Source organism: Schistocerca cancellata, chromosome 2 (assembly GCF_023864275.1).
Source record: "Schistocerca cancellata isolate TAMUIC-IGC-003103 chromosome 2, iqSchCanc2.1, whole genome shotgun sequence".
Lineage (NCBI taxonomy): Eukaryota > Metazoa > Arthropoda > Insecta > Orthoptera > Acrididae > Schistocerca > Schistocerca cancellata.
In genome coordinates this window covers 160,887,194-160,907,041 of record NC_064627.1, presented here as the reverse complement: position 1 = coordinate 160,907,041, position 19,848 = coordinate 160,887,194, and the positions used below count along the sequence as shown (strand labels likewise).

The window sequence follows — 19,848 nt, the reverse complement described above, 5'->3', positions numbered from 1 at the left end:
TAATTGAAGGTGAGGTTTACATCCATCAACTGACTTTAGATATGACCATAATGTTCTAAAAGTTTCTGATAGATCTTCTGCCAGGATTTGACTGAAAATTATAAGTGGCATCACCTTTGGGCATTATTATTGATGCAATTTACTTGTCAGCTAAATAAAAGATTCAAACTACGGAAGGCACTAACTACTGATAGGGATAGTTAGCAAACGAAAGATTTTAATAGAGAACAAACACTGTATTTACCTTAATTGTGTTGAAAAAGCATAATATACATAGCAGTTCATAAAATCCATTCTGTACTCAAAATTCCGCCATCTCATTTCCCACATCCACCACTGCTGGCGGCTCACCTCCAACTGCGCAACGCTACGCGCTGTTCACATCCAGCTGCCGCTGCCCAACACTACAATGGCACACAACAATGCAAACTAGCCACAGACTGCACACAGCACAGCCAGTGATTTTCAGAGAGCGCTACGTAACGTTGCCAATAATAAAACATAAACAGCCTACTTACATAGCCCCCATGCTCCCCACAAAAAATTTTACAAATTGTTTTGGGCAGTGGCCAATAATGATTTGATAAAATTTTTCATAATTACAATAACGTCTTTATGTGTTTATCTGATACGATTTATGTTGTAGAATTTTTCTAATACTCAGCTACATTCACTATGATCAGGAATACTGTTACCCTCAAATATAATTTGCATTAATAATATGTTATTTACTTTGTAAATATGTTTAGACATTATTTATTCTGTTTTGTTTTAATGCTCATGTGTAAAGTTGATGTTTCAAAAGTTATTCTGATTTTTTATGTATGTACTCATGTCATAATTCCTGTAACACTCATGTATATGTTATTTCGATTCTTTTGTAAAGCCTGTATTACTACAAATGTTATCTGTATTGTTATGTTTTTAATGACGTATTTTGTACCTTTGTAATTGTATTCTCATGTTATAAAATTGTAATTGACACCAGTTCATCAAATTAAGTAACATGTAAGTTACATTTCACTGCACACATTTCTGTTTAACATAGTAATGCACAATATGTGAGAAGTTGGGACTGTTAGTGTTTGCATGTGTGTTAATAATTCAGCAAGGGACTGGATAACAGCATTGCTGGTTCGAAGGACATTTCAAAAAAAATTTTGTGAGTGCACAAGTGATGGTTCATGGACTTGCTATATTATCCGCAAGACTCTTCAATGGTGATTGTGCACCTGCACAGTCACAACAGATGGCTGCTGGCCATCTCTACAAGGACTACAGTGGGTCTGCATCTTTGATGACCCACCAGTACCATTATTTCTACAAGGACTGCAGTGGGTCTGCACCTCTGGTGGCCCACCAATACCGTAATCTCTACCAGGACTACAGTGGGTCTGCTCTGTGATGACCTAGTTACCAATATTCTTCAAAACGTCGAATGACTCTGCTGTGGGTTTGCTCTGTTGTGGCCCATTACCTGTCAGCATGTCAAGAGTCAGCACTGTCTTTCCGTTGGAAGGACAACACTACTTCTTCAAGACTGCATGGAAATCCACTATTTCCATGTGCATTGTCTTTTACTGCTCAGACATTGAGAAACGAAACGGCAGTTTTACTGTGATGAATGATCAGGACTGTCTTTATGGACTGTGAGAAAATTTTAGCTTTTGACCAACATTGTATTCATAAGTGTGTGCATTTGATTTCTTTGTTATTGTAATTATGAAAAATTTTTTCAAATCTGTATTGGCCACTGCCCAAAACCATTTGTAAAATTTTTTGTGGGGAGCATGGGGGCTATGTAAGTAGACCGTATAGCTTTTTTTTTATTGGTAACGCCACATAGCGCTCTGTATGAAAATCACTGGCTGTGCTGTGTGCAGTCTGTGGCTGGTTTGCATTGTTGTTGGCTATTGTAGTGTTGGGCAGTTGGCTGTTAACAGCGCGTAGCGTTGCGCAGTTGGAGGTGAGCCGCCAGCAGTGGTGGATGTGGGGAGAGAAATGGCAGAGTTTTGAAATTTGTAAAAATTGATGTCATGAACTGCTGTTTATATTATGACTTTTGATGACTATTAAGGTAAATACATTGTTTGTTCTGTATTAAAATCTTTCATTTGATAACTATGCCTACTAGTAGTTAGTGCCTTCCGTTGTTTGAATCTGTTATTTAGCTGGCAGTAGTGGCGCTCGCTGTATTGCTGTAGCTTGAGTAACGAAGATTTTTGTGAGGTAAGTGATTTGTGAAAGGTATAGGTTAATGTTAGTCAGGGCCATTCTTTTGTAGGGATTTTTGAAAGTCAGATTGCGTTGCGCTAAAAATATTGTATGTCAGTTTAAGCACAGTCATGTATAATTGTTCTAAGGGGACGTTTCAAGCGCTTACGAGGTCATTCACCTTCAGTTATAACTGTTCTTCGTTTTACAGGATTACAACTAAATGTTCTCAAAATCTTCCTTTACATAGTATGTCTATGACTATAAATTCGACCAAACACAAATTATCGTTTTTATTAACAATCTGATCTCTTATATATCTTTGGGTTCCAGTACTAACGTGGCTTAAATTGCATTTTACAATCATTTCCATATGTTATCGCAAAGATAATTAGGTAGCTACACAAACTACGGAGGTTTGTGCTACAGCTAATGCGAGTTTTATCTGCTTTGGGATATCTGTGCTTCGGAGAAAAATATATTCCGAAATGACTTTACAATAACTGACGTGATGCACAACAGCTGTGAATCAGTGATAGTGTTTCTCGTTTCTTTGCCTTGCGTTCAACGGAGAGCATCAAGAAGATAGCTCATCAAGAAGTTAGCGGGATTCATTTATTCCACATTCTGGGCGGAGGTATTGTTACAACTGACACATGCGCGTTTCCGTGAACCACTCGTATCTGCGTGCATAACAGAAATTTCATGTGTCTATTTTTGCTGGTTAGTGGTCGCAACGAGCTGCTCACAAAACATATTATAGCGGTATATTGCTCGAAATTTAGTTATGTGTTTGCGCTGTTGACTAACTGGAGTGTGTAACTGGATGAACAACGCGGCACAAAAAGGCGCAATACAACACAGAGCCAATGTCATAACCAGAAAATTACATTTAAGTCTTTCGGATGAGTTGGCTATAAAGCATAAGCAGGGAGGTTGCATTCGACTAATAATTTCGCCACCGCAGCAGTATCATTGCTGATTTGTGAACACCAAGCGAGCAAGTGGAACAGCATCTCAGACAGCGAAATACTACACAGCTGGTGCCTGAACCTTTGTTTTCTCAAGGCGATAAATTTCTGCTTTCTTATCGCAAAGAAAATCCTTTTAACTGTTTTGAGCTTCCCCAGTGGGATATCAGTAGTTTTTCCTTTTTCATTTATTGTGTGAATATATTTAGTTTTTGCTCTTCTGATTGTTTTAATGCAATCTCCCGTTTCATTCTACACTATATCGCTTTTCTCTGGCGTGTATTTCACTTCTTATATTCAAGAAGATCGCAAATTTTCTAGGAGAAACGATCTAACTGCACCGGAAAGTATGCCGTGAAATTTTTTTGGAAGACTAATTATGTTGCAAAGTAATTATAAAGTCGGACCGCGACCGTACTTCAGTGGCTCAACTGGCAAGGACAGTGCCTTTTGATTCTTGTCCGCAGCTCGTGGTCGTGCGGTAGCGTTCTCGCTTCCCGCGCCCGGGTTCCCGGGTTCGATTCCAGGCGGGGTCAGGGATTTTCTCTGCCTCGTGATGACTGGGTGCTGTGTGATCTCCTTAGGTTAGCTAGGTTTAAGTAGTTCTAAGTTCTAGGGGACTGATGACCATAGATGTTAAGTCCTATAGTGCTCAGAGCCATTTGAACCATTTGTCTTGATTCGGTCATGTCCGACTTACGATTTTATTCTGCAAGCATGTTTCTCGATCAAACTAGTTTCCATTTATTTGTGTTACAGAAATTCATTCTGTTAACGTCTGACGGTAAATCATCATTTGGTTGATGATTACCGCTAAAGCGGCTCTAATTTCAATAGAACGAAACATAAGAACAAACTGTGTTGGATCCTGTCTCAGTAGTTACAAATGTAACGCCTGGCTATCGTGGGTATAATTCATTACATTAGAAATTGTTTCTGTTGTATGAGATCAAAGGAGTTGCTGTAAATCGTAGATATGTAAAAAAACTTAAAAATGTCATATTTAATAGTAACTGCATTGTACAGCAGTTATTAATTTTAGATTTGTTTGCGCCACAGAGTGAAGTGCCGAGGCAGCGTGTGAAAAGGTTATTATACTGATAATACTTTTTTCCGCATTAAAAATACGAAACACAAAGCACACCAAACACACAACTAACACTCATCAAAGGTTTTTGGGAACTTAATTTTTGTTTATCACGTCTATGCTGTTGCTGCAATCCTCTCCCACACATTCCCAATAGAGTCTTTGTTTCACTCCCGCTCGAGATTTAGTTCAAAACAACGAAAAACCCTACTTCCAGAAGCCATGACCATATTGGCATGAATGATATCTTAAGAATAAAAAAAGGTGGAGCTTAGAAATTGTTTTCGGTAGCCACTGTTCATCATCTGTTTGAGCAAATTGACCCAAAATAACGTGTAAAATTAATACATGTCAACAGACGTAGACACAGACAGTCGGTGGTCTGTTGTTGATAAAATAAATACGTTACATAATATGTTGTAACATTCAAGAACCGCTATATTTTATTAGACTACCACTGAGTGAAATTGGGCAATGGAAATAAACAGAATTCATCAGAAAAAATATTCAAGCAAAAGGTATACATGAAACCGAATGTGAGGAAGTCATTAATGTGAAATGAAGCAATCTACCCCACACAAAATTTACTAGAGTATTACTAAATGATCTCACACAGATGTTTCAAACGTAACGATGCCAATACTCACACCAATACGTTACATGAAAATGATACAATTATCCGCTTCAAAACCGCTTATCGTAATGATTATCACATTGATCACTGTTTAGCTAATTGATGACAGGGTCACCTCTGTCCGCTTACATTATAGAGGGAACAAATACTTCCAACAATTGTAGTATATCTAATCCCAATAATCACACTGCAGCTTTTTTACATTCTAACACAAGTATGCTTCCCCTTTCACTGGTGGCACTGCTCAACCAGGCTGCCGCGAAAACCATAAAGTAAATATCTGGACCCTGGCGTGGAGCTTTTGCCACGTAATGGGTGTCAGAAATAAATCCTGGAAAACCGAAATACAATGGATTGGCTTTTCTTCATGAAATATATACATTACAATGTACGTTGTAACATACAATAAACATTATGTTCTACTGGATTACCACTGGAGTGAGAAAGTTTTAATAAACATTAAAACATTATACATAGCATATGGGTTAAATGCTATTCGGATGATACCTATATTTGAAATTTTAAAAAGGGGTACGGAAGGTTACTGCACTAAATTTTCGAATCTGGCTGTTACTGTTGCACAGTAAGAGAAAAAGTGTTCTATATGTATCAGAATTTAATAAAGGATCACAATTTTTAAAGTATGTAGGTTACACACATCCGTAAAAAGCATACGTAAATCTCTGGTTATAGTTTTTCCAAGATTTTAGAAGTAGTTTACTAAGGATATAGCGGTATTACAGTGATCAGTTACATGAATGTAGCAAAAGTATGCTTACAACAATTTTGAAACCAGATACTGAAACTAAATCACAAACATTTGGAAAGACTCCTATTACTTTCTAAGGTATATAGGAACTCAAGTGAAAGTAAATATATGTAAACCATGCAGTACTAAAATCATACGTTACAAGCAAGTTAGAGACAAAGAACTATTATACGAAAATACTATAGTAGGAGGTAAACACACGATCCACCTAGTGTGACTGTAGGTTCATCTATCGTTTACCAGTGGGAGATCATTGCAAACGTATCTGGGGCTACAATTCCTACTCTGTAGAACATCCTCCGCCGGAAAACATCTACAGCAAGAGCCTAAACCTGTGGCTCCAAGTCTTTCTGGCACCATTACTCCTTAGTGTAATGAGGTATTAACTGGTACCGCCACCGTCATCAACATTAGTGTCAAACGGACCTTTAAAATGAAAAATAATTTTCTTTGAACACTAGTATTTTTGAAATGACAATAGGTAAATAATATTGCATTTTTAGATGTTTTATTAAACCACGAACTAATTAGTCAACGAGGCATTTGGTGCTGTTAACTTCTAACAACCATTTTTTTTTTTTTATAGAATGTGAAGGAATTCTCAGCACATCGTGAATGCTACGTACAGCTCCTCCTCAGAAAAGGACGCTAACTATCCACATCAATAGTAGTCACTAGTATCTCTGCACCACTAATCTCTTTAGGAATACTCGCTTCTCCCACACCCTTCACACGCATTCACAATCAAACAAGTTAAAATGTGTGCTCTATACTTACCACCTGTAAATCACTTGACTGCTAGACTCCTTAATTCTGAACTGACAGCATAGGAATACTTCAGGCTGCCAATTAATTTTTTTTTGACTACTGCCACTAAAAATAACAGATAGAAAACATGAGGAAGAGAAAATTAATTATTAGCAAGTTATGTAATCAGTATTGCAAGCTCGTGCAACAGCGATTTCATTGTACTCCCCAGGGTACCCCGGAGGTCCACACATGTAGTATGGAGGCTTTCATGTCCCTCCTCAAGGCAGTGATTCAGAGTGAAAGGGCTACTCTCCGTTCGTGGTTGTCCAGTACAGAAATAACGTGAAGTTTACTGCACTGGAGCCCGTCTGCCCACTGTTCAGCCATCCTCACAAGGGACGAGGTGATTAAAGATGACGTAGACGCGGAATGGAACGAGTAGGTTAACGAGAGTTGCGCTCTCAGCGCTCTCCAGTGGCCTTTGTCGGCTTCATTTGGTTTGCAAGCCCCACAGTTTCTCGAGAAAAATGGAACGCTTAAATTATTTGCGTTACCTCTGTTACAGATTGTCTAAGAAGAGCAGACAAAATCGAGCAGAATATACTGGATTCGTCGGTAGCTTGAATAGCGAATTGCTAGTAGAGGAATACTACCTAAAGCTGCACAACGATCTAAGAAACATACTAGTATAAGTTATTTGTTAACTCACCTGAATTTTCATTCCTGTTTTGGTTTTGAATTGAATATAAACAGTTAATGTATACCTTTTACTGTCAGTTTGTGTATGCATAATATTCATATTCTCGAAGTTGCACTGACTACCAGCATTCTACAACAATTTAGTTCACCACATGAATTTAAAGATCTAGATTAATTTTGTAATGTCTTTCGCATGAAGGAAGATATATTTTTGAAGCCTCTGGCATAGCATCGACATTTGAGACAATACATCTATTAAATTAATAAGAAACACAACAAACCTGCTACTTTTCCTTCATAGTTCTGGAGATCAAGATGCTAGCAACCGTGCCATCGTTTCGTTAGAGTACTGCACCTCTGTATATGGCATAGACTGTCTAGACATTGTGTCTACAAATGTCATTGTTTGATATTGAATAAGCAGATTGTTTCAAAAGGACGCGCTTTTGATAGGTCATCATTGCGCCCTAGTATTGAAGCGGTATACTTTCATAGCTCAGAAAACTAAAAAAAAAAAAAGAAAATCAACAAAAAAATCCCTTACCTACCGATATGCAGTTTCCTGTCACTTGATTTTGAGAAATAGTAGCAAAAACTACGTTTTTTCGAGAAATGCTCAGTTTGGTAATGCTATGAAAGAACTTCTATTCATACCATCACGTACTCTATGAGAAATGAGACCGACAAAAGCCGATGTTTAACGCCGTACAATATGGCAGCTGCTATGTTCTGCCTGTAACGGAAACTGATGTCGCATCTTACAGGACACGTTCCTTTCCATGAGGCAAAATCTGGCGTGGCGGATTATTTATTTCACGCTCGGCAGTGTAGTGGAACGTGGAATTCCACACTGTGACGTCATGTGCATTTTAAAGTCCTGTGAGAGGACGACTAAACAGTTCACTAGAGATGACTGCTCCCACTGTTACCAAGACACAGTTGCTCACACCCATACGCAATGACAACGGAATTTTTCCACGAATCTAGTTGTATGTATTGTATGTTAACCGGGGACCTAGAAACGACGGAGAGGCTACGTCCCCGCCGCAGCTGCAGTGGTCCACAACCCCCACGACGACTACCGCAGTCCACTTCACCCCTCCGCCGCCCCACACCGAACCCAGGGTTATTGTGCAGTTCGGCCCCCGGTGGTCTCCCCAGGGAACGTCCCACACCAGACCAGTGTAACCCCTACGCTTGCGTGGTAGAGTAATGGTGGTGTACGCGTAGGTGGAGAACTTGTTTGCGCAGCAATCGCCGACATAGTGTAACTGAGACGGTATAAGGGAACCAGCCTGCATTCGCCAAGGCAGACGGAAAACCGCCTAAAAGCCATCCACAGACTAGCCGGTTCACCGGACCTCGACACAAAGCCGCCGGGCGGATTCGTGCCGGGGACCAGGCGATCCTTCCCGCCCGGAAAGCCGTGCGTTAGACCGCACGGCCAACCGGACGGGCTACGAATCTAGCTACCCTCGGTAAATCGTTGAAATGAGAACAATTCAAAAGCCCCGTGCTTGCACGGCCAGAAGTAAGCGAATCTGACGTGGGCCACTTTCTTATGGACCGAGGCGTGGGAACAAGAAGGTCGTAAATGGGGAAGCTGGTCTGCCGTTCGCATGCTAGTGTCGTTAGCATTTGTGGAACGTTGTCGAAACAAGGTGTAACCACGTGCAGTGGCGGAAGTGCAGGACGTCCACAAATCATCACAGAACGTGGAGGTAGGAGGTTTGCCCGCTCTATAAGGGACTGGAAGCGATCTGTGACAGATCTGACAATAAAATACAGTTGTGGTGCGGCCACCAAGTGTCTCGGAGCACACCGTTCAGCGACCATTATTGAACATGCAGGAGATGACCCCACGTGTTCCAGTGTTGACCTAATGTCATGGTAAATTACGACTGAAGTGGTGCAGGGTCACTGAGACAGGGCAGTGCATTGATGGAAAACTGTCTCCTTGTCGGGTGATTCACGCTTGTTATTACACTAGGTGTGCGGGTACCCAGTCATCCAGGTTGTTCGAAACATGCACCGCGCGACAGTCGCAGGGCGATGGAGCATCGTACGCGGACATTTAGCTCAGTAAACGAAGACCAATAAAAGTCCAATAGACGAAAAAATATGTGCAGTTGGAAATATTTGTACAGTGGCAGGAGGGATTGTCATGAGAAACATACTAACAATCACCACCGGTGTTGTTTTAACGTGCTGTGCTGGCGGTTTTGGAGGGAGGGGGGGGGGGGGGGTTAGGCGTTTCCAGCTGATTTCTCAGTTTTTCTTGAATAATTCGAAAACTGCTTTTCCCGCGAAAATATTTCCCTGTACAAAATTAGACTACATTACATTACGTACAATGAAAGTCCTACTCACTTCTTGTTCAGCACTAAATCGTTTTCAGGTTTTGGAGAATGTAAAACTCGGAGATGATTAAAGACAGTGTTTTAATAGTATAAAATTAGTGTTTACTTTTAAATGAAGTGGGTTAATATTAAAAGTGTAAACCACGTCTAAGCGCAGGAGGGCCGTACAAAGGCAACTGTGGTCTAGAGGTGTAGCAGGGTCGAGAAACAAGTGGTAGATGGTGTAAGCGCGAGGGCAGGTAGGTTGCTGGATTGTGCCCATGCACTTCATATGTCCAAAAACTGAAGAGCGAGCATGTGATTCCACACTGTATCTACCCCACTACGTCACAAGAACCAAATAAAGGGTATTTTACGTAATTATACCGACCGTCAGCTGAGCGCCTTATTAATAACTGCAGCGCTGTGCGTAGACATGCCCCGGGCGTGTTTATATTTCACAAACTGCGTTAGAATTACCTGGAATAGTGACACGAGATGCTGATAATAATAATGCAAGAAACGCGTATCTGCAGAACGTACTTAAATCTCTGCAAGCTATTCTACAGTGTTAGAAGGGAAATTGATTCTTAGTCATCCTGTTCGGCGGCTGTAGCGTTCTTTCGGGAAAGGCATCTTGCCCCACAAAGAGCACTGCTCGCTTTTCGTTTTGGAGACAGACTACACGTTCCCAGCATTTGCTGCCGAGTTATTTTACGTGAGTATGCAAAATAACTTTACTGAGATAATGTTTACCTACTTGAGCTACTTTCAGTCTATTAAATGAGTACTTACTTGCAGTTGTTAACTGTGCTGTTATGCGAAAAAGTTCAACAGGTGGAACTGTGAAATGTCTGTCACACTGGCTAACCTGTCCGAGATTAACATGCTGTCAATATGTATTCGACAATGTCGATATAATTGTCTCCAACTAACACAGGACGGAATACTTTTCACAGCGTGGAGGTTATCAAGCTTCACCTCTCCCAACATCTGAAGACAGCCAGAGGCTTAAATTAAATTAAGTCCTTCTGCAGCAGAATTAGGCAACGGCCTTGCCGCTGTGGCTACACCGGCTCCCATGAGATCATCGAAGCGCTGCCATTTTTCGTGGTGCACTCAGCCTCGTGCATCAGTTGAGGAGCTACTCGACCGAATAGTAGCGGCTTCGGTCAAGAATACCATCGTAACGACGGGGAGAGCCCGGGAGAGCGGTGTGCTGCTCCACGCCCCTCCTATCCGCATCCTCCTATGAGGATGCACGACGGTCGGATGGTCCCATGGTCCACTTGTGGCCTGTAGACGGAGTGTTTTTCTTTCTTTCTTTTTTCTTTTGTGTTTTGCAGCAGCAGCAGCAGCAGAATTAGGTCACCTCGGTGCTGCGGAACATATTTGAACTTAAATCAAACAATGCATTAAAGCCAATTATTACTCTAGACCTGAACATTATTAGTCCCATTCCATCAGACATATGCAAAGGAGGAAGCAAGAACGAAAGATCTGGTTTAACGTCCTATCGACATCGAGGTCATTCGAGACGGAGCACAAGCTCGGATTGTGTCAAGGTTGGGGAAGGATATCGGCCGTGCCGTTTCAAGCGAACCATCCCAGCATTTACCTGGAGCGATTTAGGGAAATCACGGAAAACCTAAACGTCTATGGCTGGACGCGTCTTTGAACCATCGTGTTCCCGAATGAGAGTCCAGCGTGCTAGCCACTGCGCCACATCACTCTACCAAACATCTGCGTGTGCATACTGTACTGTGAAAGTAAGTGACTAGACTCTAAGCAGTCCACTCCACAAGTAGGAGTAGTTAATAAAACGAATAGATTTATGTAGTCTACCAGTAATCTACCAGTAACACAACATTCATGTTGAGAGAAGGGCTGTAAGGCCAACGGCCTTGCCACAATGGTAACACCGGTTCCCGTCAGATCACCGAAGTTAAGCGCTGTCGGGCTGGGCAAGCACTTGGATGGGTGACCATGAGGTCACCCGAGCGCTGTTGGCACGCGGGATGCAAATTGTGAGGCAAACTGAGGAGCTCCTTGATTGAGAAGTAGCGGCTCCGGTCTCGGATACTGACATACGGCCGGGAGAGCGGTGTGCTGACCACATGCCCCTCCGTATCCGCGTTCAGTGATGCCTTTGGGCTGACGATGACACGGCGGCCAGTAGGTACCTTTGGGCCTTCATGACCTGTGCGGGAGGAAGGGCAGTATACTTCTATTCGTCCATTAATTCACCTCCAAGTGACAGCACAATGGCATGGCTTTACAATATGCTATCGACGAAAGACAGCAGCAAGGGGGCACATTTACCAAGCCAATCACTTTCCCAGCAACACTACAAAGGTCACTGACAACATCACATTTACCAGTTACGCACTTCTCAGCCACTGCTTATAGGAACGTGCTTAGCATAGAAGCTTACTTAACACCTGCTACTAAGAACTCATTTGACAAACTGAAAATAACTCCGCTGTATAAGCACCATCTCAGTGAAGTTACTTTGTTTGCTCTTGTAATAAAAATGAACCGGAAAGGCTGAGAAGATATCAACTGTCTGTAAACTGAAAACATCAGCAGTAGTGGAGAGGGAAGTTGCCTTCCACGAAGTAATGCTGCAGCTGCCGTACAGGATGAATTAGAGTCAAATTCCCCTCTAGCAGTGTAGAACAGTGTGCAGAGATTTAAATAGATGTTTTCATATGTGTTTCTGGCGTTAGTATTATTAGTAGCTCATACCTGTGTTCCATATAGTGACAACACATATCGTCTAAAGTAAACGACCCCAGGAATATTTGCACACTGCGTCACCAGTAATTTATAAGTTGCTGTGCAGAGGGTGGTATAGTTTTGTGACAGAGGTAGATCGAGTGGTGATACATCTGCTCGAAATTTAGTTTGGAGACGATAGAAGGTGGGAGTAGCATTACCATAATCCGGCGATCTATCTACCTTCTCTTGCGTTGCTGCCCACCACACACCACACCGACACTCTCCACCATGTTACTCCCCCAGAACAAATATGTCCGTTAATACCGTTCTACTTTATTTATACGCTGTATGATACACACATTTATTATTAGTTCTTAAGCAACACACTTAAGTATAAAAATTAATTGAAACTCACTGGCTCAGTAAACCTGTGTGCCGAACGGGCATGCGAACTCGGATTTTTTTTTTTTTTTTTTTTGCATTTGGCAGGCATGTGCTCTACCTACAGACCTACCCATGCTCGACTCACGATCCGTCCTCAGTTCTATACTTCCCAGGTATCGCGCCCCCTGCCTTCCAAGCTTTAAAGAAGTTCTCCGGCGAAACTTTCGGGACGAACACTCCTGAAAGAAAGCATATTAAGGAGACTTGGCTTAACTACAGTCCGGGGGATGTTTCCAGGAGGAAATTTTGATCCTGCAGCGGAGTGTGCATCCATATGAAACTTCCTGGCAGATTAAAACCATGTGCCGGAAAGTTTCATATCAGCGCACGCTCCGGTGCAGAATGAAAATTTTATTCTGTGAACATCCATTTATTCATTAAAACACTATTTTTAATAATTTACAATCCTTATTAGTCCTACAGAAAATGTGTTGCATCTATATTGCAGGAAATTCAATGTATTTTAATTTTCTACTAGGAAACATTTTCACGAGAAGCCGCGGTTTTCGAGCTATCGAACGAAAACATAAAAAAATTCGTTATCAAAATATCTGCCCCTCCCCCACCCACCCTCATACCGCACCGGTGGGAATTTTTAGTTCGTTGTTCACAGCTCTCCTTTCTACTGCTGTGCAAAAGTTTGCGACTACACGAATCTTTTCTCTAAATTTTCCTTCGTTGACTGGGCTAATTCGTTTGCGCTCTCATGGACCTTGTGGTAGTAACCAAAGGCATAATAACAGCTGTGGACAACATGAACACAACTGCGACGACTTACATCCTTTCATTCTTCACGTCTTGCCCTGCGGTGATTGCATCTTCCAACAGGATAACTTTGTCAGAAGGACAGAATCACACCAGAGTAGTAAAGAATACGACAGCGAACACACATTTTTGTCTTAGCCACCAAATTCACCTGATCTGAACGCGGTGCAACGCATCTGGATGGCTATATTGCGCCAGTCTAAAGTCCACATACTACGCGCCCGCAATTTACGGAATTGTGTGACCGTGACCTGTGATTAAAGATCTGATGCCGCATACCTCAAAAAACGTGCAAAGAACTTGTTGAATCCATACTGCAGTGAATCGCAATCGTATTGCGTTAGAAAGATTAGCCAATACGCTATTAAGCGGCTGGTCTTAATGTTTTTCGTAAATTGAATATGGAGAGAGGGAGAAAGGAAAGGGAGGAGATCACTGCTGTCAGCTGCATCGGGACATTACGCGGACTCAGTGGCGACGCGTGAAAATCTCTGCCGCAATGGGATTCGAATCAGGGACCTCCTGCTTCCTAGGCAGGTGCATTAACCACTGCTACATCAGCGGCATAGCGCCATTAAAACTACGTGGATTCTCTCGTCACGCCTCACGGCCGACCCGCATTCCTATCGAGCGCCACTTATCAGCAGACCCTGTCCATTACCTCCATATGTTCGCTTTCCTGTTCCCACAGGAGTCCGGACGTGACTGTGCAGACGCATAGAAGAACGTGGATTCAATGCCCAGCTAGGCCAGTCTGTTATATGAATGTGTGGTGTTTGTTCACTTGGAAATGTCCAAAAGAACAGGCATCACGCATTCATGTACTTAATGTTTAGTTTGTAGGTGTGTCTGTTAGCACTCTGTAACCAGTTATTAGTTCTGTTGACCAGCGTTGAAGGGGATTTGCTGTGCTTTCGGCCGTCTACGCACTGGTTCAAATGGTTCAAATGGCTCTGAGTACTATGGGACTCAACATCTATGGTCATTAAGTCCCCTAGAACTTAGAACTACTTAAACCTAACTAACCTAAGGACATCACACAACACCCAGCCATCACGAGGCAGAGAAAATCCCTGACCCCGCCGGGAATCGAACCCGGGAACCCGGGCGCGGGAAGCGAGAACGCTACCGCACGACCAGCTTCCCTCATTAGTTTGTAAAATATGATTTCTTGAGCGCGTCGGTGTCTTCGCCCAGTAGCAATTGTGAAATCCGGGGGTCCGCAGCTCGTGGTCGTGCGGGTTCGATTCCCGGCGGGGTCAGGGATTTTCTCTGCCTCGTGATGACTAGGTGTTGTGTGATGTTCTTAGGTTAGTTAGGTTTAAGTAGTTCTAAGTTCTAGGGGATTGATGACCATAGATGTTGAGTCCCATAGTGCTCAGAGCCATTTGAACCATTTTTTGAAATCCGGGGACTGATTTCCGGGATCGGTGATCAGAGAGCATTCTCCTAAAGGGAGATAATGGGCCGGACATAAAGCTCTGTCCGGCTAAATGGGCAGTGATCAGGGCCGATCACACTGTTATCAAGAGTGAATGATTTCGATAAGATGACCGATATTTCACAACTGAAACGGAATATGATATTCGTATGTCATGCTGATTGGTCTCGATTTTGTTGCTGGAGGGCAGCACCAGACGATCGACTAAAACTATTGGTTGGTTACTATCGAAAGGTTGAGAGAGGGCTTTTACAGAGAGTAGAGGAAGTGGATCGTTGTTGGTTGAAACAGTAAGGAAATGAATGTGAGAAATTAGGAGTATATCCAGACGCGTTTTGTGACATGATTTGGTTTTACATATGAGTAGGTTTTTAAAGGAAGTACATTGCAACTAAATTTAACTTCTCACATTTAGATATTGCCCGGACCACGAAGGAATTATCCGAATGAGACAGAAATCGGGAGATGTGATGTATATTTGCAGCCAAACAAATTATTACAATGTCAGAAAAAACCTGATGATTTATTGCAGTCAAAGATCTTTATAAACAAAGCATCGGTTCACCTCTGCCCTTATGCAAGCAGTTATTTAGCTTGGTATTGATTGATGGATAGAGTTGTCCTGAAGAATATCGCGACATATTATGTCCAACTAGTACATTATACCTTCAAAATACTGAGCTGGTTCTAGGGCCATGCCCATAATGCTCCAAACATCCTCCATTGGGGAGAGATCCGGTGACGTTGCTGGCTGGCCAAAGAAAGCGGTAGAAACTATCGCCATATGGGTGGGCATTACCATGCTGAAGTGTAAGCCGATGATAGGTTATCACGTAGGGCAACAAAATGCGATGTGGAATATCGTCCACTTATAACTGTGCTGTAAGGATGCCGCTGATGACATGCTATGGAACGACATGGCACCCCAGACGATCAATCCTGGCTGTTTGGTCGCACAGAGGGTGCAACTCAGGTTCGCATCCGACCGCTGAGCGAGGCGTCTCGATACACGTCTTCGGACTTAATCTCATTGATTGGAGTACAGTTACACTCCTGGAAATGGAAAAAAGAACACATTGACACCGGTGGGTCAGACCCACCATAATTGCTCCGGACACTGCGAGAGGGCTGTACAAGCAATGATCACACGCACGGCACAGCGGAAACACCAGGAACCGCGGTGTTGGCCGTCGAATGGCGCTAGCTGCGCAGCATTTGTGCACCGCCGCCGTCAGTGTCAGCCAGTTTGCCGTGGCATACGGAGCTCCATCGCAGTCTTTAACACTGGTAGCATGCCGCGACAGCGTGAACGTGAACCGTATGTGCAGTTGACGGACTTTGAGCGAGGGCGTATAGTGGGCATGCGGGAGGCCGGGTGGACGTACCGCCGAATTGCTCAACACGTGGGGCGTGAGGTCTCCACAGTACATCGATGTTGTCGCCAGTGGTCGGCGGAAGGTGCACGTGCCCGTCGACCTGGGACCGGACCGCAGCGACGCACGGATGCACGCCAAGACCGTAGGATCCTACGCAGTGCCGTAGGGGACCGCACCGCCACTTCCCAGCAAATTAGGGACACTGTTGCTCCTGGGGTATCGGCGAGGACCATTCGCAAACGTCTCCATGAAGCTGGGCTACGGTCCCGCACACCGTTAGGCCGTCTTCCGCTCACGCCCCAACATCGTGCAGCCCGCCTCCAGTGGTGTCGCGACAGGCGTGAATGGAGGGACGAATGGTGACGTGTCGTCTTCAGCGATGAGAGTCGCTTCTGCCTTGGTGCCAATGATGGTCGTATGCGTGTTTGGCGCCGTGCAGGTGAGCGCCACAATCAGGACTGCATACGACCGAGGCACACAGGGCCAACAGCCGGCATCATGGTGTGGGGAGCGATCTCCTACACTGGCCGTACACCACTGGTGATCGTCGAGGGGACACTGAATAGTGCACGGTACATCGAAACCGTCATCGAACCCATCGTTCTACCATTCCTAGACCGGCAAGGGAACTTGCTGTTGCAACAGGACAATGCACGTCCGCATGTATCCCGTGCCACCCAACGTGCTCTAGAAGGTGTAAGTCAACTACCCTGGCCAGCAAGATCTCCGGATCTGTCCCCCATTGAGCATGTTTGGGACTGGATGTGAAGCGTCTCACGCGGTCTGCACGTCCAGCACGAACGCTGGTCCAACTGAGGCGCCAGGTGGAAATGGCATGGCAAGCCGTTCCACAGGACTACATCCAGCATCTCTACGATCGTCTCCATGGGAGAATAGCAGCCTGCATTGCTGCGAAAGATGGATATACACTGTACTAGTGCCGACATTGTGCATGCTCTGTTGCCTGTGTCTATGTGCCTGTGGTTCTGTCAGTGTGATCATGTGATGTATCTGACCCCAGGAATGTGTCAATAAAGTTTCCCCTTCCTGGGACAATGAATTCACGGTGTTCTTATTTCAATTTCCATGAGTGTATCTACAGAGACGAGTGCCGCTTCGAAATGAGCCTCGATGACTCAGAATTAATGTCGGATCTTGAATTATTGCCAGCCGGGGTGGCCGAGCGGTTCTAGGCGCTTCAGTCTGGAACCGCGCGACCGCTACGGTCGCTGGTTCGTATCCTGCCTCGGGCATGGACGTGTGTGATGCCCTTAGGTTAGTTAGGTTTAAGTAGTTCTACCTTCTAGGGGACTGATGAACTCAGATGTTTGTAGGCCCATAGTGCTCAGAACCATTTGAACCATTTTTCTTGAATTGTTATGTTCTTTATATAAACATTCTCTTCGTCGCAATGAAAATTTGTTTCCTTTACTTGCCCAAGGCTTACTTATTTCTTCAGTGGATTTTATGAATAACTTTTAGTAAAGCTAGTTTCAGATAAACCAAACTAAAGCAACCCCAATCGGACACAGGACTCAGAAGGCTTAGTGGTACCGGCCGACTATCATGTCATCCTCAACCAGGTCACGGGGTGCTGGTAGGAATGGGCATGTGGTTAGCACGCCCTCTCCCGACTGTTGTCAACTTTCGTGACTGGAGTCATTACTTCTCACTGAAGTAGCTCGTCAAGTAGCCTCACAAGGTCTGAATGCACCCCATTGCCAGCAGCGCTCAGCAGATCTGAACAGCCAACCATAAATGTGCTTACCCAAGCCCGACAGCGCCTAACTTCGGTAACCTGACGGGTATCCTGTTAACAATGCGGCAAGGTCGTTGGCGCTACTTTCAGACATTTGCTTTAATTCACTACGGAATAAACTGGGTCTGACATTATCATCTCTATGGAATTAAATAAAACTGTCATTAGAATCTCCTTCTACATAGAGGGTGAATTTTTTTTCCTTGACATAACCAAGAATCAGTTTAAAAAGCGGAAAATACAAGTTCAACAGTCTTCAAGATGCTGTCCGGTCATACCACTTCGTCTCCCCTACCATACCCCATCGGGGATGGGGAGGAGGGGATGGAGAGTGGAAGGGTGGAATTAAAAATAGTAAACAGGAACATCCCATTTTTTTAGGAGATTCAGGTTCTACAGGGAAACGGAGGAGACATATGTATGTAACACATTCTTCGTTGAATAATAGATGGCGCTGTAATCGGCAAAAGAATAAAATTGATGTTAATGACGGAATCTCGAAAAAGAATAGTAAACCATATGAGGTGAGTAATTCTTCGAAAAGCTCGTTTGAGGTGTATCATGTCACCCCTTACCAATAGAGTGCTCATTTGAGGTATGTCCTCTCACCTCTCACTAACAGGATGCTTGTTAGTAAGAATTATTTCACAATAAGTGCTCAAAAATGTCGCAGCCCACTTCGATGCACTTATTTATCTGCACATGTAATAATCCGACAAAATCCTCATTTGAGGTATGTCCTCTCACCTCTCACTAACAGGATGCTTGTTAGTAAGAATTATTTCACAATAAGTGCTCAAAAATGTCGCAGCCCACTTCGATGCACTTATTTATCTGCACATGTAATAATCCGACAAAACTGAGAAGTGTTTCCGATGTGTTTCTTCTGACAGAGATTGGTGATATGCTGAATCAGGTTACCGCGCTTGTTGTCGGTTTATTCAAGAATCCCAACAAGCAAAAGTCAAGTGAAGCAAGATCTGGCGATCTTGAGGCCGACACATTGTAGCGCCTCTTCCTATCCGCCGATGACTCTACATGCGATTTAATACTTCCCGTGCCGCTGCACATTGATGCGCTCGATAACCATCATGTTGAACCCATAATGTTTGTCACAAGTCTAAGGGAAGGGATGGAAGCAAGACTGAAAGGTCGTCCTTTAAAAACGATATCTACCATCATTTAAGGTGCCATGGATAAAGAATGGACGAATGAGTTTGTCACCAATTCCTCCGCAGCAAACATCCACATCCTACAGATGTGGATGTACTACTAGACGTAACCAATGTGGGGTTTTCCACATTGCAGTATCTCACGCTTAGTCGATTAATCGTATTGTAGTGCCTGAAGGTCTACCTGTCAGAGGATAAAACTCGAGCAAAGAAATCGGGCCCCTTCTGTATTTTCTGAAGTGACTACTGCTGAATCGTTACTTGGTTCTGGACATTGACTGATTGATTGATTGATTTTAACAGGTGAGCTAAAACAGCTTAGGTCTAACCCTCCACTGCCCTCACCGAAGCTAGGTTTATTGTGCGTTATCGCTCCCCGTATATCTAGTAAAGTCAACCAGTGCCCTTAAATAGTGCAAGGAGTCCCTCTACCAGTTTCTTGTTAGACACAATTTCTTCAGGTCTAGTTGTCCCGAAGATTCTGTATCTTTTGGTCTCCAATGCCATGCATTCAAAGATTAGGTATGATGCAGTTCATCACCCTCATCACAGATCCTACATTTAGGGTCCTCTTCCATTATACCCATTGTGTGTAGGTGTGTGAAGTTCCCATGGCAGGTCATCAGTAAAGTCATGATGAAACGTCCCCTTAGAACAATTGTACACGACTGTGCTTAAACTGACATACAATATTTTTAGCGCAGTGC

At 43.5% G+C, this 19,848-nt stretch overlaps 1 pseudogene; it reads left to right on the top strand.

The window, feature by feature from the left end:
- The first annotated feature begins 11,357 nt into the window (after positions 1-11,357).
- On the top strand, positions 11,358-11,475 carry LOC126164220 (5S ribosomal RNA; annotated as a pseudogene).
- The last annotated feature ends 8,373 nt before the right edge of the window (positions 11,476-19,848 follow it).